General features: G+C 39.5%; 3 non-coding genes and 1 pseudogene across 3 annotated transcripts; 3 read left to right on the plus strand and 1 right to left on the minus strand.

Moving 5' to 3' along the window:
• Positions 1-120: 120 nt before the first annotated feature.
• On the minus strand, positions 121-13838 carry LOC148723494 (uncharacterized; annotated as a pseudogene).
• Positions 8926-8998, plus strand: Trnaa-agc (transfer RNA alanine (anticodon AGC)). The gene has a single exon. It is a non-coding gene; the product is annotated as a tRNA-Ala (tRNA).
• Positions 10985-11057, plus strand: Trnai-gau (transfer RNA isoleucine (anticodon GAU)). Its single transcript has one exon. It is a non-coding gene; the product is annotated as a tRNA-Ile (tRNA).
• Positions 13839-15020: 1182 nt separating the features above from the next.
• Positions 15021-15093, plus strand: Trnai-gau (transfer RNA isoleucine (anticodon GAU)). The gene has a single exon. It is a non-coding gene; the product is annotated as a tRNA-Ile (tRNA).
• The last annotated feature ends 1530 nt before the right edge of the window (positions 15094-16623 follow it).

A 16623-nucleotide genomic window follows, 5' to 3' on the forward strand; every position in this document is an offset into this window, starting at 1 on the left:
CTCCCTACTGTGAGGAACGTGCATCATACGTAATTATCTGTATCATTGGGTAAAAATATAGCAAGTTTATAGGAGATGATCCCTTGAAGAGAATTGAGTAACTGTATACTAAAATTAAAATTAGATTAATAAAGTGGCGGCCCAGTGCAATTTTTCTGGGATCTCTCCACTATTTCTATGACTTGGTCTACCAACCCTTCTTTTCACCATAGTTAGTAGAGGGGACTGGTTAGGAAGGTCGGTGAACTTCAAAAGAGGAGGTTATTGTTCGATTTTTTAGAAATCACGTGACCAATACCGTGCACAGCACAGGATTCAACTGAGATGTGGCGCCGGTTGTCACTTGAGTACGGTACGCTGTCTTGTGTTCTTTTCGGTGTTATTATGATAAAAAAAGAAAAAACAGTTGTAAATCGTAATAAAGCTACTCTAGATTAAGTTTAAAATGCCTGGCGATAATTGTTCCGTGGTTGGCTGTGGATCGTGCAGGCGATCGAAAGGTATAGGCATTTGGAAACTTCCCGCTCCGAGGAACGAAGTATACAAAAAGTGGAGAGCAGACTGGCTGAATGAACTCACAAAATCAAGAGAAGTAGACAAAGATTTCCAGAAACAAATTGACAGCGATAGAGTCTTTACATGCGAGAAGCATTTCGCTCTTGATGATATAGAAATTGGTAAGTATTCAGACTAAAGCTTGTGTGTGTATGGTGCTTACCAGTATGGAATGTAGGATTTTTGTGCGCGGCACAGCACAACCGAAGGTGTATGTGTAGTTAGTAGTTAGTAGAGGGGATTACAAACATCAGATGTGTGTTTATAACTTGGAACTGACGATGTTTACTTTTGTGTTCCGTGATGGCAACACATGTCTTGTACTAACCAAAGCTCTTCCGCCTTTCTTACTGATAGATAAATTATTTAACTTTGCTTTTAGTCGTGTCTTCAAAGATGACCAAGAAAAGACCGAAGTTTGGTTCTCTACCGACTCTAAATATGCCCCAAAAAAGCCACCAAAAGGAAAAGCTAGCGCCACGAAGACTGCTATCGATCGTGAAGGACTTGCCTGAAATCAAAAGAAAGAATGCTTGTTATAGTAACTTTGTAGAACTTTGCAAACGAGTTCATCCTTTGAAAACACTCAGTGACTGGTCAGTTCAAGAGTTAAATGACAGAATATTGCTGAGAAAGATGAAAAACACCTTTTTGTTGCCAGAAGTTGAAATCATGATAGATGACAGTTTGGGATACACAATTTCAATTTTTGGATGGCTCATAGCTGAAGACCATGAACTGTATTCTAGATATTTAAGATCAGTCAGTAATATCACAGTTTCTGACCTTGTGAAAGATGTTGAAAGCCACTCCATATGTCCTGGAGTAATTCCACATGAACTATCCAATGCTGTAATACCCCACATCATCCCGAAATCTGTCGATCCACTATTCGACGATAGTTCATTTCCACACCAGCAGTATTGGAGAATGAGAGGATGTGAAATTTTAACAAAGGATGAGGGCCAGCAGTGTGCTGGTTGCTATGGATATTCACATGAGTCTCGGCTAAAAGAAAGGGCCAAGCAGAACAAACTAGCTAAGCCAGCGCATCTCAATACCCCAGTCTCTAAGACATCTCCAGAACGATTAAAACTGACTTTGCAGATGCAAAGATTGAAATGTGCAACCCTTGAAAAGAAACTTCAAGAAATGAAACTTGAAATCGAGAAATCAAGTGTTGAGATTGATCATGAACTCAGTAAAGACATGACTGATATACTTGGTCAGGCAGAGATCACACCATTCATGAGCCTATTTTGGCAACAACAAAAGAAACTCCACAACAGCACATCAACTGGTGTCAGATATCACCCAATGATAATTCGTTATTGTTTGTCATTAGCAGCCAAATCACCATCTTGCTACGAGGAAATAAGAAAAAGTGGGATACTAGTACTGCCAAGCCAAAGAACACTGCGGGATTATAGAAACTTTATTAGACCCAAAAGGGGCTTTCATGAGAATGTGATTGAAGAACTGAAAGCATTAACAGACAAGTACTTTGATGTGCAACGATATGTTGTCTTGCTATTTGACGAAATGAAAATCATGTCAAATCTTGTTTTTGATAAGGTCACAGGCGAATTGATTGGATATGTGGATCTTGGTGACCCTGATGTCAACTTTGGAGCTCTGGAAAAACTTGATGAGGTTGCAACTCATGCTCTTGCTTTCCTCATCAGAGGTGTTTGTACAGAGTTGAAGTTCTGCTTGGCCCACTTTTCTACCAATGGAGCTACTTCTGCCCAGATAATGCCATTGTTCTGGGAGGCTGTTGCTATTTTGGAGTTAACCTGTAACCTCTGGGTTATTGCTTCTACTTCAGATGGAGCCACACCAAATAGAAGATTCTACCGAATGCATAAGAGTCTTGATGGAAATGCTGACAAGGATGTGTGCTATCACACAATCAATTTGTTTGCACCACAGAGGTTTATATACTTCTTCTCAGATGCCCCTCATCTTGTAAAGACCACAAGAAACTGTCTGTATCATTCTGGATCTGGTACTTGTACCAGGTATGAGTTTACAAAACAATTTCAAGATAAAAAGCAAAAGGAATTTTACTGTGCAGGTGGAGAGCTGTTGGCCTTTGCTGTCCCAGTAACAATAGGGGCAGCAGTTACGTCCAACAGCCAATAGAATGGTTATGATCAGGGCCCAGTTGTTCAAAGGCCGATTAGCTCTAACCCAGGGTTAAATTTTAATCCAGGTTTCTAAATTTCTCTAATCAAAAGCCATTTTGGGATAATTTAAATTGCCAAATGGGCAATCTTATATCCGTAACTGTTATTGGGACAGCAAAGGACAGCAGCTGTCCATCTATACACAAGAAATCCCATCTGCTTATTATCTTGCATTTATATATGTTTTACATTTTGCTGTTAATAACTCCTTATATGATATTGTAAGTTGGCAATGATTTGCTGCATACATATTAATGTTGACTGATTATTGTTTCCAGGTATATGTGGAATGATGGTCACTACTTATTATGGCAGCACATCACCCAAATCTTTTATCAAGATGCAGAGAATGGCTTGAAGTTGCTTCCTAGAATTACATATGAACATGTTAAGCTGAATTCGTACTCCAGCATGCGTGTCAGCCTGGCAGCTCAAGTGCTAAGTGCATCAATGGCAGCTGTTTTAAGATCATTTGGCCCTCCTGGTACAGCAGGTACAGCGAAGCTTTGTGAAATGTTTGACTCTTTCTTTGATTGCTTAAATGTACGCAGTAAAATTGAACATCAGAGGAAGAGAAAACCTTTCCTTGCTCCTTACACATCCACTGATGATCCAAGATTCCCTTGGCTTGAAGATGAGTTCCTTGGATATCTTAAGCAGTGGAAAGAATGCACACTCAACCGACCTGGGAATTTCACAGCCAATGCCAGAAATAGAATGTTTATATCTTGGCAGACATACGAGGGTCTACAGATTACATCCTATTCAGTTGTGGAAGCAACCAAGTTTCTTCTTAATGAGGGTGTTGAATATGTCTTAACTGAAAGATTCTGTCAAGATCCCATAGAAGAATATTTTGGCAGTCAAAGAAAACATGGAAGAAGATGTGACAATCCAGACATCAGAATGTTTGGGTACAATGACAACAACATTCGAATACAGCGATCTATATCATGCCAGTCTGGCAATACCAGGGGAAGGAAAGACAAAAGCAAATCATGGGTCAATGTGACTGATGACCCTCTTCCCAAAAGAAAAAAACAGTGAGATTTTTAGAGAGTGATTGTCATATGACTGTGAAAAAATAGGCAAACTATTTGATAGTCTGTAGAAAAAATAAGCCCATTTTTTTCTTTTATCTTTGAATTTCAACTTTTACAAACTGATTGGTCTATTTTCTCATGCCTATAATATTATGGAAATCACACTGTCTAAATGCATTGATTCTGATTTAAAGCCACAGCTACAGGAGTACTTCTCAGATCGAAACAAAGAGTAAACACACAAGTAGTACTGAACCTGTTCTTTACTTAATAGATAAAGAATTTGTCTTTCTTATCATGTTTCTAATGTTCTTTTCGTGCATTTTTGCACCAAAGAGTTTATAGTTTCTAACTGAAATTTTTTTTGATCCACGTATAAGGCCCCCCCCCCCCGAGCTTATAAGCCCTGAGCTTATAGGCAGAGAAATATGGTATGTATGTTGAAGTTGTCCTAAATAATAAATGATAATTACTAAAAGCAATTCAGTCTAATTTTGCCTTAGTTCCTGTGGAGGGTCTAATGATGTCTTTGCGAAGTGCTTTTGATTTCAGCTGTTTTAGTTTTATCTTGTGTTTCTGTATTATGTCCTTTGCAAAAGAAAATGAGCAAACTTTTACTTCTGTTTCATAGCAGAAGGGTCTTCTAATTTCCCAGCCTTAAGTACAGACATGCTTGCTCAGTTTCTAATAATTTCTTTACAATTGCATGCTTGTTGTAAAGCTTGTGGAGTACAGAACCTCCAATGTACTGTAGTCCAGCTTTTTCTTTATCGGACAGTTTAGTCAATGAAACACACGTATGACTTGCAAGTAATTTCTCTTCAGCACTATGTGCAAGCATGCTGTCAGCAACCTTAGTTGAAAGTAGGGTAGCAGCATTCCTTGATAATCCTTCAAAATGCTTCGCAGAATGCAAAGCAATATTTGATTAAAAAGCAGCATAAAATCTCTCAACGTTTCCAGAGTTGACTAAACGGTTATATAAGTTCTGAATTTCAAAGAATTCTGATGTTATGTTGCAGTTGTAGGACTTGATTCTTTTTTCAGCTGTGGGTACATTTTGCAGTCGCACAATTTTAATTTGGCTTTCTCGACAATCCTTGAATAAGTTTCGACTGTTAAATAGCTCTGTCGTTTCCCTTGGTCTTCCTTTTCGATAACTTTGTGCTTTACAGTTATGTGGCATTTCAGTCCACTCTTGCTCTTGCATTTCTTGTGGCAATGTTGACATACAATGCTTTCGAGTTGAACCTGTCATCGGTGCAAACAAAAAGTTCGCGTTGATAGCGTTTAGTTAAGAGTTAGCTTTCATTTATAAAAATAAGGATACAATCCAAGCACAATCAACAAAGTGGTCAATAATAATAAAATTGTATATGAGAACGATCCTTCGCAGTAAAGCACTATTTGAGCAATAGTGAAAATCAGACCTGAAAAAAAAAAAATTTCAGGCCTGTACGGGATTCGAACCACTGACCTCTGCGATACTAGTGCAGCGCTCTAGTACTAGTGCGCTGCACTAGTATCGCAGAGGTCAGTGGTTCGAATCCCGTACAGGCCTGAAATTTTTTTTTTTTCAGGTCTGATTTTCACTATTGCTCAAATAGTGCTTTACTGCGAAGGACCGTTCTCATATACATCTCATAACCGCAGTTCACACATATGTTTCATATGTTTGTTGTTGTTTGAATAATAAAATTGCTGATTAAGATAAGTATTTCGCACTTAGTTCGCAATAAAAAGACGGTTTCAAGCTTGAGCACAAATCAGAATTGATCGAGTGACGGGTGATCTTTTCCTTGCTTACGCTAAAACATTTAATTTTGAGCAGATTTAAACTCTTACTTCATCGGCAGCTTCTTCAAAGTGTTAATCGATTTCTTCTTCATCTAAAATTTCTAAGACAGCGTCGAAATCGTCTCCAAACAAAAATAAATCGATCATGTCAGCCATGTTTATCTTGATGTGTGCACGGTACTGGTCACGTGATGGTACGGTTCAACCTCAAAAGCGAAACAATAGCCCGGCCCTTTGAAGTTAGCCGGCTTTCCAAACCAGTCCCCTCTACTAACTATGTTTTCACTGACTGCTTCTTTTGCTGATTCGTCATGGAAGACTTATAACTCTGGTCTAGTACATGGAAGAAGTTGGTAACTTCTTCCGTCCACCAGGTAAGGGGCCTTGTCACCATTGATGTGGGATCTTTTTCATTAGACTCATCTGAGGAGACAAGACTAGGATACAGGGCCTCAAAAATTGGTTCTCTCTTCTCTTCTTCACTTGCCACTTTGAGTCTCTTATACAGTTTCTAAAAGGGAAAATGTGAAAGAAGTTTTTATAATACTGAATGGTGAACAACTCCTACAATAAAACAATTATAAAGCCTTTGAATGAACCTCAGTGTCACTGGTTTGAGTTGTTCTTGGCATAAAAAGTTTTTTATCACCAGATCTACAGTGTAACTTGAACCTTAACCAGTTTTTAGATCAAACTTAAATTCAAACCTTCTGAAATTTATTCAAACATACAAGCTGATAAGATATTTGAGTGTTAAAGAGCCAAACAACTTTTTTTACCCTTTTAATTCTCTGGCGCTTCTTTTGCTCCTTCTGATACTGCTCGTAGGTACCATTTTCTTCCTGTCGTCTTCCTTTCTTTGACGATGCAAAGTTTTGAGAAATAGCATCTGAAAGGAAAGGTAGGTATGCCAAGATCAGTTATATAAAAAAAGATTGTCAGTTTTCAGGGCTGTAGTGAGCAAGGGGAAAGATGGGGAACTTGCCTCATCTAAAATCAATCCAAAGTTAAAGACAAATTGCGTTTATTCGGCCAAACAATCCCCGTTTGAACATACCTAGAATTCTTCTTTCGGTACAAAGAGGTTCATTTTGAATCTGCTCTATTTCTTTGACCTCTTTCGAGATGGTGGCTAATACAGGTCGGTTTGCTGGTTCATTCTCTCTGTGAGAAATTCAAATAATTGCATCATTAATAATAAGACAATCAAACTGAGAAAGATAACTTTCAAGTTAATTAAAACAGGATAAAACAGAGTTCTTGTGCTCGAGTATAAAGTGCAAATTAAAGAATTGTTTGTTCCAGATGTTTGCGCTTAGCCATTTAACAGTGGAAGTCTGATCAGTACGTGATATTTTGTTGAGAAAGTTGCTTTCTACTTCTCATGGCCCAGGGATCTTTCTCAAAAACATATCTTTTGAATTCCACTGATTAAGAGCTAAGCCCCAATTGTCTAGAACAAACTACACAATCACCCAGCTAGCTCACCATCAAATAATTCTATGAGCGTCAAAGGATTGACATTACAAGCAAAAAAACCTTTTTGTTTACTTTTCAACAATTTTTTGTTTCTGATTTAGCTTATATTTTATAACTTTAAACATGAATTATTAAGCTTAGGCTTTTCTTCCAATTTTCCTCGCGTCTGTGCAAATCAAACGCCTAGATAGAGGTATAAAACACCTGCGACTTATTTTGCATCGTGCACGATGCAAAACGTGTCCTTTCATTCACAACACTGATAAAATATCGGGACCTAAACGATCCATTAAGATCACCGATCACTTCACGTGCACCTCCGCCAATGTAATCTATTGCATAACTTGCACTTATTGCAAAAAGATATACATCGGCGAGACAGGCAGAAGACTAGGTGACCGATTCCGAGAACACCTTCGAGACGTGGAAAGGAATGACAAGGACACATCGAAACCAGTCGCTAGACATTTTAATTTACCTAATCATTCTAAGCAACACATGGCAATCTGCGGTCTTTCCTTGCACTTAGGTGGCACGGAAAGCCGTAAAAATCTTGAACAAAAGCTCATCTTTCAAACCGGCAGTCTAAATCCCACAGGGATCAACGAACGCTTTTCATTCCACTAATTTATTCATGTTTTTCTCGTTGCCATGCTCCCACCAATAACGTAGCTCCATTTTCTGCCTTTAAAAGCACACAAAACCCACAATTCCTCTATTCGCTCCGACGAAGGGCTAACGCTCGAAACGTCAGCTTTAGTAATTTACCATTTCAACTTTGTTGATAGATCCAAATTATTTCGTTACTCCCACCGACGCAGCCCCAAACAGTTTCTTTCGAAACTATCAGTCTTTATACAGCTGTATGACAGTTTATTCATAGTTATGAACGAAATTGGTATAGTTTTAGCCTGGAAACTTTGCAAGGGAACAACTTTTGATAAAGTTGAAGATCTGTTGACCAGTTTAAAAGACAGACTTGCCTCTAAAGGTTGTGTTGTTAACCATTTCTATATTGACAACTGTTGCCAGTGGAGGCATAAACTGAATTCTATTTTTGATGAGGTGTCTATAAAGCTTGATCCTTTTCATGCAATACAGAGGGTAGTGACTAAAATACCAAAAAAGGGTGGCAGTGGACCACTTCAGAAACTGCGCACAATCCATCTACCAATTCATCGATCTATTGTTCTATCATTCTACTGATCCATTGATCTTATAACGATCCATCGATCTATCTATCGATCTACTGATCCATCGATCTAAAGATCCATTGATTTACCACTGACTGATGCAAACCGTTTAACTTCTTTAACCTTTAGCGTGACGTCAGTTGTGAGGTTTTTAACCGAGGATAACTCTGTTATGGCGAATGAAATCATCGTTGTAGTTTTTCTTCGACACGATCAAGGTAATTTTTTTGTCGAACAGGCTGCCCGTCGTGCTGCAAACTAGTTGCAAGTTTCTCGCGGGTTGTAGTATGGGTCACTTTCCGGCTGCAAATTGTGTTTCATTGGAAACTCTCACCACAGCAAAAGAGGCAGTCTGAAATTCTCCGTAAACATTTGTGTCAACATGCATCGGACTTACAGCACTCAACTGACAACGAATGCTCTGACGATGACTTCTGCTAAGGTTGACGAAACGTCTGTTACTATTAACCAACCACAGCCATTCTCAGGACTACTCTCATCCAGATACTGGATTGCTCCCACCCGAAAGACTGGACTACAAGATCAAATGTTGCTCAGGGTACAAAGCTATAACGTTATTGATCAACAAAGCTCAAAAAATATCAATGACTGGTAAAGAGCACACACAATATCTTGCACTACGCCAGTAAAACTAATTAGAATCAAGTAGGGGAATTAGCTCAAGTGGTAGAGCGCCCGCTTAGCATGCGGGAGGTACCGGGATCGATACCCGGATTCTCCATCTGTTGCTATGTTTTTTTTTTTAAATTTACAATGGAATACTACTGAGCTTATTGTTCAATAGTGAAAAGAAAATTTCTTAATACCTACTTATATTGCAATGTGTTTTACTCGCATATGCACTTCGAAAAGGAGGACCAAGACCTTTTGATTATGTCGGGTGTTGTATTTGACTCTCAGTGTTACCATACACAAAAGAAAATTTCTTGGAGTTTTCTTTCTTCCTTAAGCTATCCTGTCCCTCATTTTGGTCTCTGTATTCATGTAGTGGTAACCACATCCGACTCACATTCAGATGTTCACATACTCGAGCCTTGCCAGGAATATTTGGGTTCTCAGTAAAATTACTTGTAGACCTAAGGCCATCTCAATTTAATGCTTCGTTTCCCATCGCCCGACCGACCCATTTTTTTGGAAAAGTAAAAAAAAAAACAATTCCTGCATCGTTTTTAAAGCCTTTTTAGACATTTGACAGTCGTTTTAATATACATCTTTTACCATCTAATTATACCTTCAAGACTAAATGTGAGATTTAGCATGCAAAAGTAACTGGAACACAAACTGAATGATTCTTGGAAAAGAACATTTCGTCAAGACAGCTTTTTTCATTAAACAGTAACTTTCTAACAGTCTTGCTTGTCAGTCTCAATCTCATAATGAGGGCGACTGAAACTTTAGTTTTAACACGAACTTGCATTCAAGGTTTCTTCTTCTTCTTCTTGCCGGCGGATGATTTTACTGTTTTCGGTGCGGAGACAAAAGGCTTGGCACCCTTTTCCGAGCAGGTCCGACAAACAGGGTGAACCGCTTTTATTGGCCCTTCATCTTCATTCACTGATGCATCGGGTTCTGTGCTTCCACATCCGCAACAGATCAGGTCAAACTTTTTGCACGAATAATACTGCTTTCACTGGATCACTGCATGAAATTGATCCTGGCGTACGATGAAGATTGTTTAATATTAAACAATATACCATTGTATCAATTAAAAGAGGAAAAAAACAACATTCTAAAATGGAAACGCACTTGAAGATTTCACCTCTGCAGGAGGAAAACCTGCACCAGGGTATAGGATTTTTGCGAGCTGCAGAAGATGGTTATGCAGTTCCACCCATTGCTTTGGGTGGAAGATGATTATGCAGCTCCACCCATTCCATTTCCGGCGGAAGTATCTTTGTGCTCGCCGCTTTAATCAGAACGTCGAAAGCATTCAATGGCTTGACAGCTTTTGCCTGTGGTTCTTCGTCTAGAACATCAAAATCTACAAAGTTCGCACCGTGGACATTAACAATCGTTCCAACGTTTTCTACGAGATCGACTGAAACGAAATTCAATGTTTCGGTTCTGCATCTACAGGCTTTTTAAATCCCACTCTACATTTGACACGTACATCTAAATCTCCATCATACACATCGGTGAGCACTTCTTGAAACGACAAGTTCTTGTCAACGAACTTTACCCTAGGTAAGGCCACAACCCTCTTCTCTTTTCGTAATCTTATCACAGGTGCACATGAATTACTGTCTCCAAATAAAGAATAACGAACGAAGAAACCACGTTTTCGAGTTAACTTTGTAACCAAACTTTCGTACTTAGCAGCCCGGCCTTCTCTGCCACCCAGACCCCTTCAAGTGTAGGGTTTTTTTTTTTACCCGACCGACCGACCGACCGACTCACCTTCACGAGAGGGAGGAGGTGGGAAACGAAACATTAAATTGAGATGACCTAAATAAATGTTTGTGCTAAATTTTGAAGGATATGGTCGAAAAGGAAAGATGCGCCAATGATGAAACGATGCACTTCAGACACTATAATAATAGCTGCCCAGTACCTTTCTTGGCTTCTTACCTCTCTGATTACGATGTTTCCTTCCCGTTCATATGCATTGCACGTTTCATTTTTCTCTCTTTCTAAAATCATTTATAAGGAATAGATCTGACATGAATAAAACTAGTGCTAACAAAAAATGTTGAACGAAAGTATGTTAGGTCCGTTAGCTCAGTCGGCAGAGCGTGATGCTGATAACGCCAAGGTCGTGAGTTCAAGCCTCACACGGACCAAACAAATGTAACTTTTTTTCACATATATATATATATGGTTCTTTTCCAAACCTCTGTTTTTCTTCCATCCCCTGAAACTACATCACAATGTTCTTCATCAGTGAAAAAATAGCTCGCAGGTGTTGTATACCTCCAACAATGCGTTTAATTTACACAGATGGGAAGATAATTGGAAGAAAACTAATTGTGCACAAAAACAACCTGTCAGAGTTAATGAAATACTCATTTTCGAAGCTTTACAGCCTAAGCTGCATTCAAACTTCCCAGAAGATACAAGGATATATAGGCCAGGGGCCAATTGATCGGCATCCGAACTGATACGTATACCAGCCTTGTAATGTTGCTCGTTCTTATCAACCAGTGTACTTCTTCTATACCACAATAAAAGACAACAACAACAACTTTAAATGTCAAAGATTTCCTAAACTGAGAGGTTTTAGAGGGACAGTATTAGGAGGGCAGGTTAAGGCAACTTTAACGACTATATCTTGAAAACATCACTCGCTTTAAAACTGGGCCAAGGTAGCTCAAAGTGATTATCTGAAAACACACTTAACACCTGCTTCTCATAAAAAGAAATTCACACATTTAAAAATTTAATATTAATATGAATATGGCCGGTTGGTCTAGTGGCATGATTCTCGGTTAGGGTGCGAGAGATGCCGGATTCAAATCCCGGACAGGCCCCTTCTGTCTTGAATAGGGTAGAGATTTTGAACCTTGATTCTTTCAGATAATGCCAAAGAAATTCATTTCTCTATAGGAATGATCGCAACGTTTATATTTCTTTTGACTGAGTTTTGTTATAGTGTACAGACACCACAATGTTCACAATGGTTGATGGGCGAAATAAAGTAAAACAAAAGACAACAGTTCCAATCAACAGTCATCAATTGCTGTCATACGATTTTTCCGGTGGCTCATATCAACGTTCACGTTCCTCATAATTTGCATTAACATGTTTGGTTACTGTGAAACCTGCGTCAACTATGGCGGCATCATAGTGAGCAGACATCCTCTATTGAGATAATATTAGCTATGTCCTTGTATTGTACTGTCTTCCCATACTCTACGGAAAAAACTGCAACCTGGTGAGCAAAACAATACTCAATTGTCAATGATAAAAACCCAACAGCTGATGACAACAGATAATTGTAACTTTGGCGAATCTCAAACAACGGCAATTTCTCCCCTAACCATTCATTGAACGATGTAGTAATAAGCAGGAAACATAAATGTTGAGAGAACAAAGCGAAATACCTGAATGTCAATTTTAACTTGATTCAAAACAGGTGCACTCCATCTGCAAGAAACATTGCTAGAAAGAGTTTGTTCTCCAGATGAAATAGCTTCCCTAAGAAAATTTAAGCGAGGCATGGTGAAATAATATAAGAGATTAGAAAAGGCTCGCGATGGATATTTACCTCGCCGCTTACATACATACATACACTTTGCACTTATATAACATAACTAACGATTGCAATTGCCTACGATTCTCCAAGGACTTAATGTCGGCCAACTTGAGGAGGGGGGACAGGGGGCAATAGCGTAGGAATGGAGGGGTCCACTTGAGGGTGGATCCCGTCTAGAAACTGGTCTCGTGCAGGGTTGCGATTCGGAGCATACAAACTACAGACACGGAAAGATTGGTTACGAAAGGAGAATTCACACTGGAGAAAACGGCCGTCAGAATCGGTCCAAGAGTTAGATAAAGACAACGTGGGGCTGTAAAGAATCACACACCCGCGAGAATGAGTAGAGCCTGGAGATAGTACAGAGTTAAAGCCAGAGGAAAGAAACCAAGAACGACACTCATTTGCGGACGTACAATGCGTTTCCTGGAGGCAGACCAGGTCTACACTCACAGGTAAGTTTCGCAACTACTGCACAAGACCATCTCGCTTAGACCGGTCTCTGATACAATTAGCATTTAAAGTAAGTACAGACAAAGACATGAGGAAAAGATGGATAACCCTCATGAAAGCCAGGGCTGAGGCTTCCCCTTCTTATTAGAAAGATTGGGAACAGCCTTCGGCCGCTTAGAGATCGTGCTGGACAATTGAGCATTGGATGGAACCATCGCACGTTTTTTGGCAGGGCGCCTTCTGGTGACAGTTTCGAAGTTGTCAAAGGACACACTTCGCGTGAGAGGAGAGGAAAACTCCGAGATAACAGGGGACTCAGAGCCCTGGACAGGGGTAGAGTCTTGAGAAGAAAATTCGGTGATATCCTCTTCAATGTCACCAACAACAGAACAATTGTTAACATTAATTACTTTAGTGGTGCTTTGACCAGACTTACTACTACTATTAACTACTTGACTGGTGCTTTGACCAGAATTACTATTATTTACTTAGTTACATGTCTGGTACCAGACTTACTATTGTTATCATTGACATTAACTATTTGTCTGGTACTTTGACCAGAGTTACTACTATTTTCTACGACAGTATTGTTAACATTAATTGGTTGGCTGGTATTTTGACCAGGATTACAATTAGGTTCTGAGGCCTCAGATTGTTTAACAACTTCGCTAGGAACAGTGATAACGACAGGATCAACCGTATTTGACGGAATGGGAGCGTTGACCAGCAGGTTAGCCGCGTTTCCAGCGGAGATTGGCGGGAAATCAGCAGCCGGTGGGACAACGCTAGCTCCTGGGAGCGTAGGGCCGCAGACATTATCACTTCGACGAGAAGGGCAATTACGAGCCCAATGACCGGCATCCCCACATCTCATGCATTTCCCATTAAAAGCACAATCAGAAGCCTTATGACCCATCGTTTTGCAAATTGAACAGAAAGGTTTTATACCGCGATACCAGATACGAATAGGGTATCCATCGATTGTAATCTCCGCCAGCATGCACAACACATGTTCTGGCGCAAACCAAAACCATCACTCAAAAATGAAAAAGGAAAGGGCTCAAAAAGCCTGCTTGAAAAGGCGAAAAAGGAAAGGAAACCAACCAAGTTCAGCAAAGCTGAAAACCTGGATGTGCCACAACCAAGCTCGGACCCACCGAAAAAGGCCAAGGACCAGATAGGTGATCCAAACCGAAAATAAAGAAGAAAAAAAAAAAGACTGGCGTTCCCAGGTACTTAGCACAGTCAGCAATTAAGGTTTTATACTTACAAATCCCTTGCCCAAATAGTACGGCGAATCGTCTACCCAAGTGCAGAGAAAAAATCCCGCGTCATTGTACAATAATGAAAAGAAACGTATGATGCACGATCCCTTCGCAGTAGAGAGCGCTAATTATGCGATAGCGAAAATCAGACCTGAAAAAAATCAGGCCTGTACGGGATTCGAACCACTGACCTCTGCGATACTAGTGCAACGCTCTACCAATTGAGCTAACAAGCCAACTGGGAGCAGGCCGTTAAGTTGATTCGTAATAAACCCGTGATGATAAATCAGATGCGGTGCATATATGAAGTTCATATATTCATTAAGTTTCTCAATACCTACTTATATTGCAATATGATTTCCTCGTACATGCACTTCGAAATGGAGGATCAAGACCTTCTGATTATGTTGTGTGCTGTATTTGACTCTCATTGTCACTATACACAAAATAAAACTTCTCTTAGTTTTCTTTCTTCCTTAAGCTGTCCTGTCCCTCATTTTGGTCTCTGTAGTCATGTAGTGGTTACCACATCCGACTCACATTGGGATGTTCACGTACTCCAGCCTTGCATTTGGGTTTTCAGTAAAATTATATTTTGACTTAAATAAATGTTTGTGATAAATTTTGAGGGATTTGGTCGAAAAGGAAAGATGCGCCAATGATGAAACGATGCACCTCAGACACTATAATAATAGCTGGCTAGTAGCTTTATTGGCTTCTTACCTACCTGGATTATGATGTTTCCTTCCCTTTCATATCCGTTGCCACATTTCATTTTTCTCTCTTTTTTAAAGGAATAGATCTAACAAAAAATGTTAAATGAAAGCATGTTAGGTCCGTTAGCTCAGTCGGCAGAGCGTGGTGCTGATAACGCCAAGGTCGTGAGTTCAAGCCTCACACGGACCAAATAAATCTAACTTTTTTTCACATATCTATATGCTTCTTTTCCAAACCTCTGTTTTTCTTACATTCTCTGAAACTACATCACAATGTTCTTCGTCAATGGCACTTGGCTAACAAAAGTTCTCTTTCTGCATAGATGAATAATCTCAAAAATAGGTCGCAGGTGTTTCATACCTCTAACTATGCGTTTAATTTACCCAGACGTGACGAAAATTGGAAGAAAACTAATTATGTACAAACACAATCTGTCAGAATCAATGAGATACTAGTTTTCGAAGTTTTAAAGACTAAGCTGGAGTCAAACTTCCCAGATGGTACAGGTATAGGCGAGGGGCCAGTTCGATCGCATCCAAACTTATAAGTATACCAGCCTTGTAATGTTGCCCACTAATTGAATAACTTCCTCGTTCTTATCAACCAGTGCGCTTGTACTATACCACGATAAACGACAACAACCTTAAATATCAAAGATTGCCTAAACTGAGAGTTTTTAGATGGACAGTCTTAGGAAGGCAGGTTAAGGCAACTTTAACGATTATATCTAGAAAACATCACTCGCTTTAAAACTGGGCAAAGGTAGCTCAAAGTGATCTTCAGACAACAGACTTGATACCTGCTACTCATAAAAAGAAATTCACATATAAAAAAGTTCAACATTAGCATCAATATGGCCTGTTGGTGTAGTAGCATGATTCTCGTTTAGGGTGCGAGGAGTCTCGGGTTCGACTCCCGGACAGGCTCCTTCTGTCTTGAATAGAGTAGAGATTTTGAACCTTGATTCTCTTAGACAATGCCAAAGAAATTCACTTATCTATAGGAATGATCGGAACGTTAATATTTCTTGTGACTGAGTTGGGTTATAGTGTACAGACACCGCAATGTCCACATTAGTTGATGGGCGAAATAAAGCAAAACGTAAAGAGAACAGTTCCAATCAACAGTCATCAATTGCTGCCATGCGATTTTTCCGGTGGCCCATATCAAGGTTCACGTTCCTTATAATTTACATTAACATGTTTGGTTACTGTGAAACCTGCGTCAACTACGGCTGCACCATAGTGAGCAGACATCCTCTAGTGAGAGAATATCAGCTTATGTCCTTATATTGTCTTCCCATACTCTAAGGAAAAAACTGCGACCTGTCAATCGTCAATGATAAAAACCCAAGAGAACAGCTGATGACAACAGATAACTGTAGCTTTGACGAATTTCAAACAACGGCAATTTCTCCCCTATCCATTAATTGAACTATGTACCAACTATGTAACAAGAAACATAAATGTTGAGAGAACAAAGCAAAATCGGTCGGTGTAAAACGCAGACTGCAGACCGAGGGTAAAATGCAGACTGCAGACCAGGGTTAAAATGCAGACTGAGGGTTAAATAAAATATCCACAATAAAAATCAAGACTTGGGAGTGTTCCTACGCGTACCCGTAATTTTTTTTCAAAATCCCGAAAACTCAAACCAAAAGGCGTTTATTCGCCTTAGTCAAGCTTATTATCAACCTCGAGTTCTTGAACTCCCCATTTT

This window comes from Stylophora pistillata, chromosome 9 (genome assembly GCF_964205215.1).
Source record: "Stylophora pistillata chromosome 9, jaStyPist1.2, whole genome shotgun sequence".
Taxonomy (NCBI): domain Eukaryota; kingdom Metazoa; phylum Cnidaria; class Anthozoa; order Scleractinia; family Pocilloporidae; genus Stylophora; species Stylophora pistillata.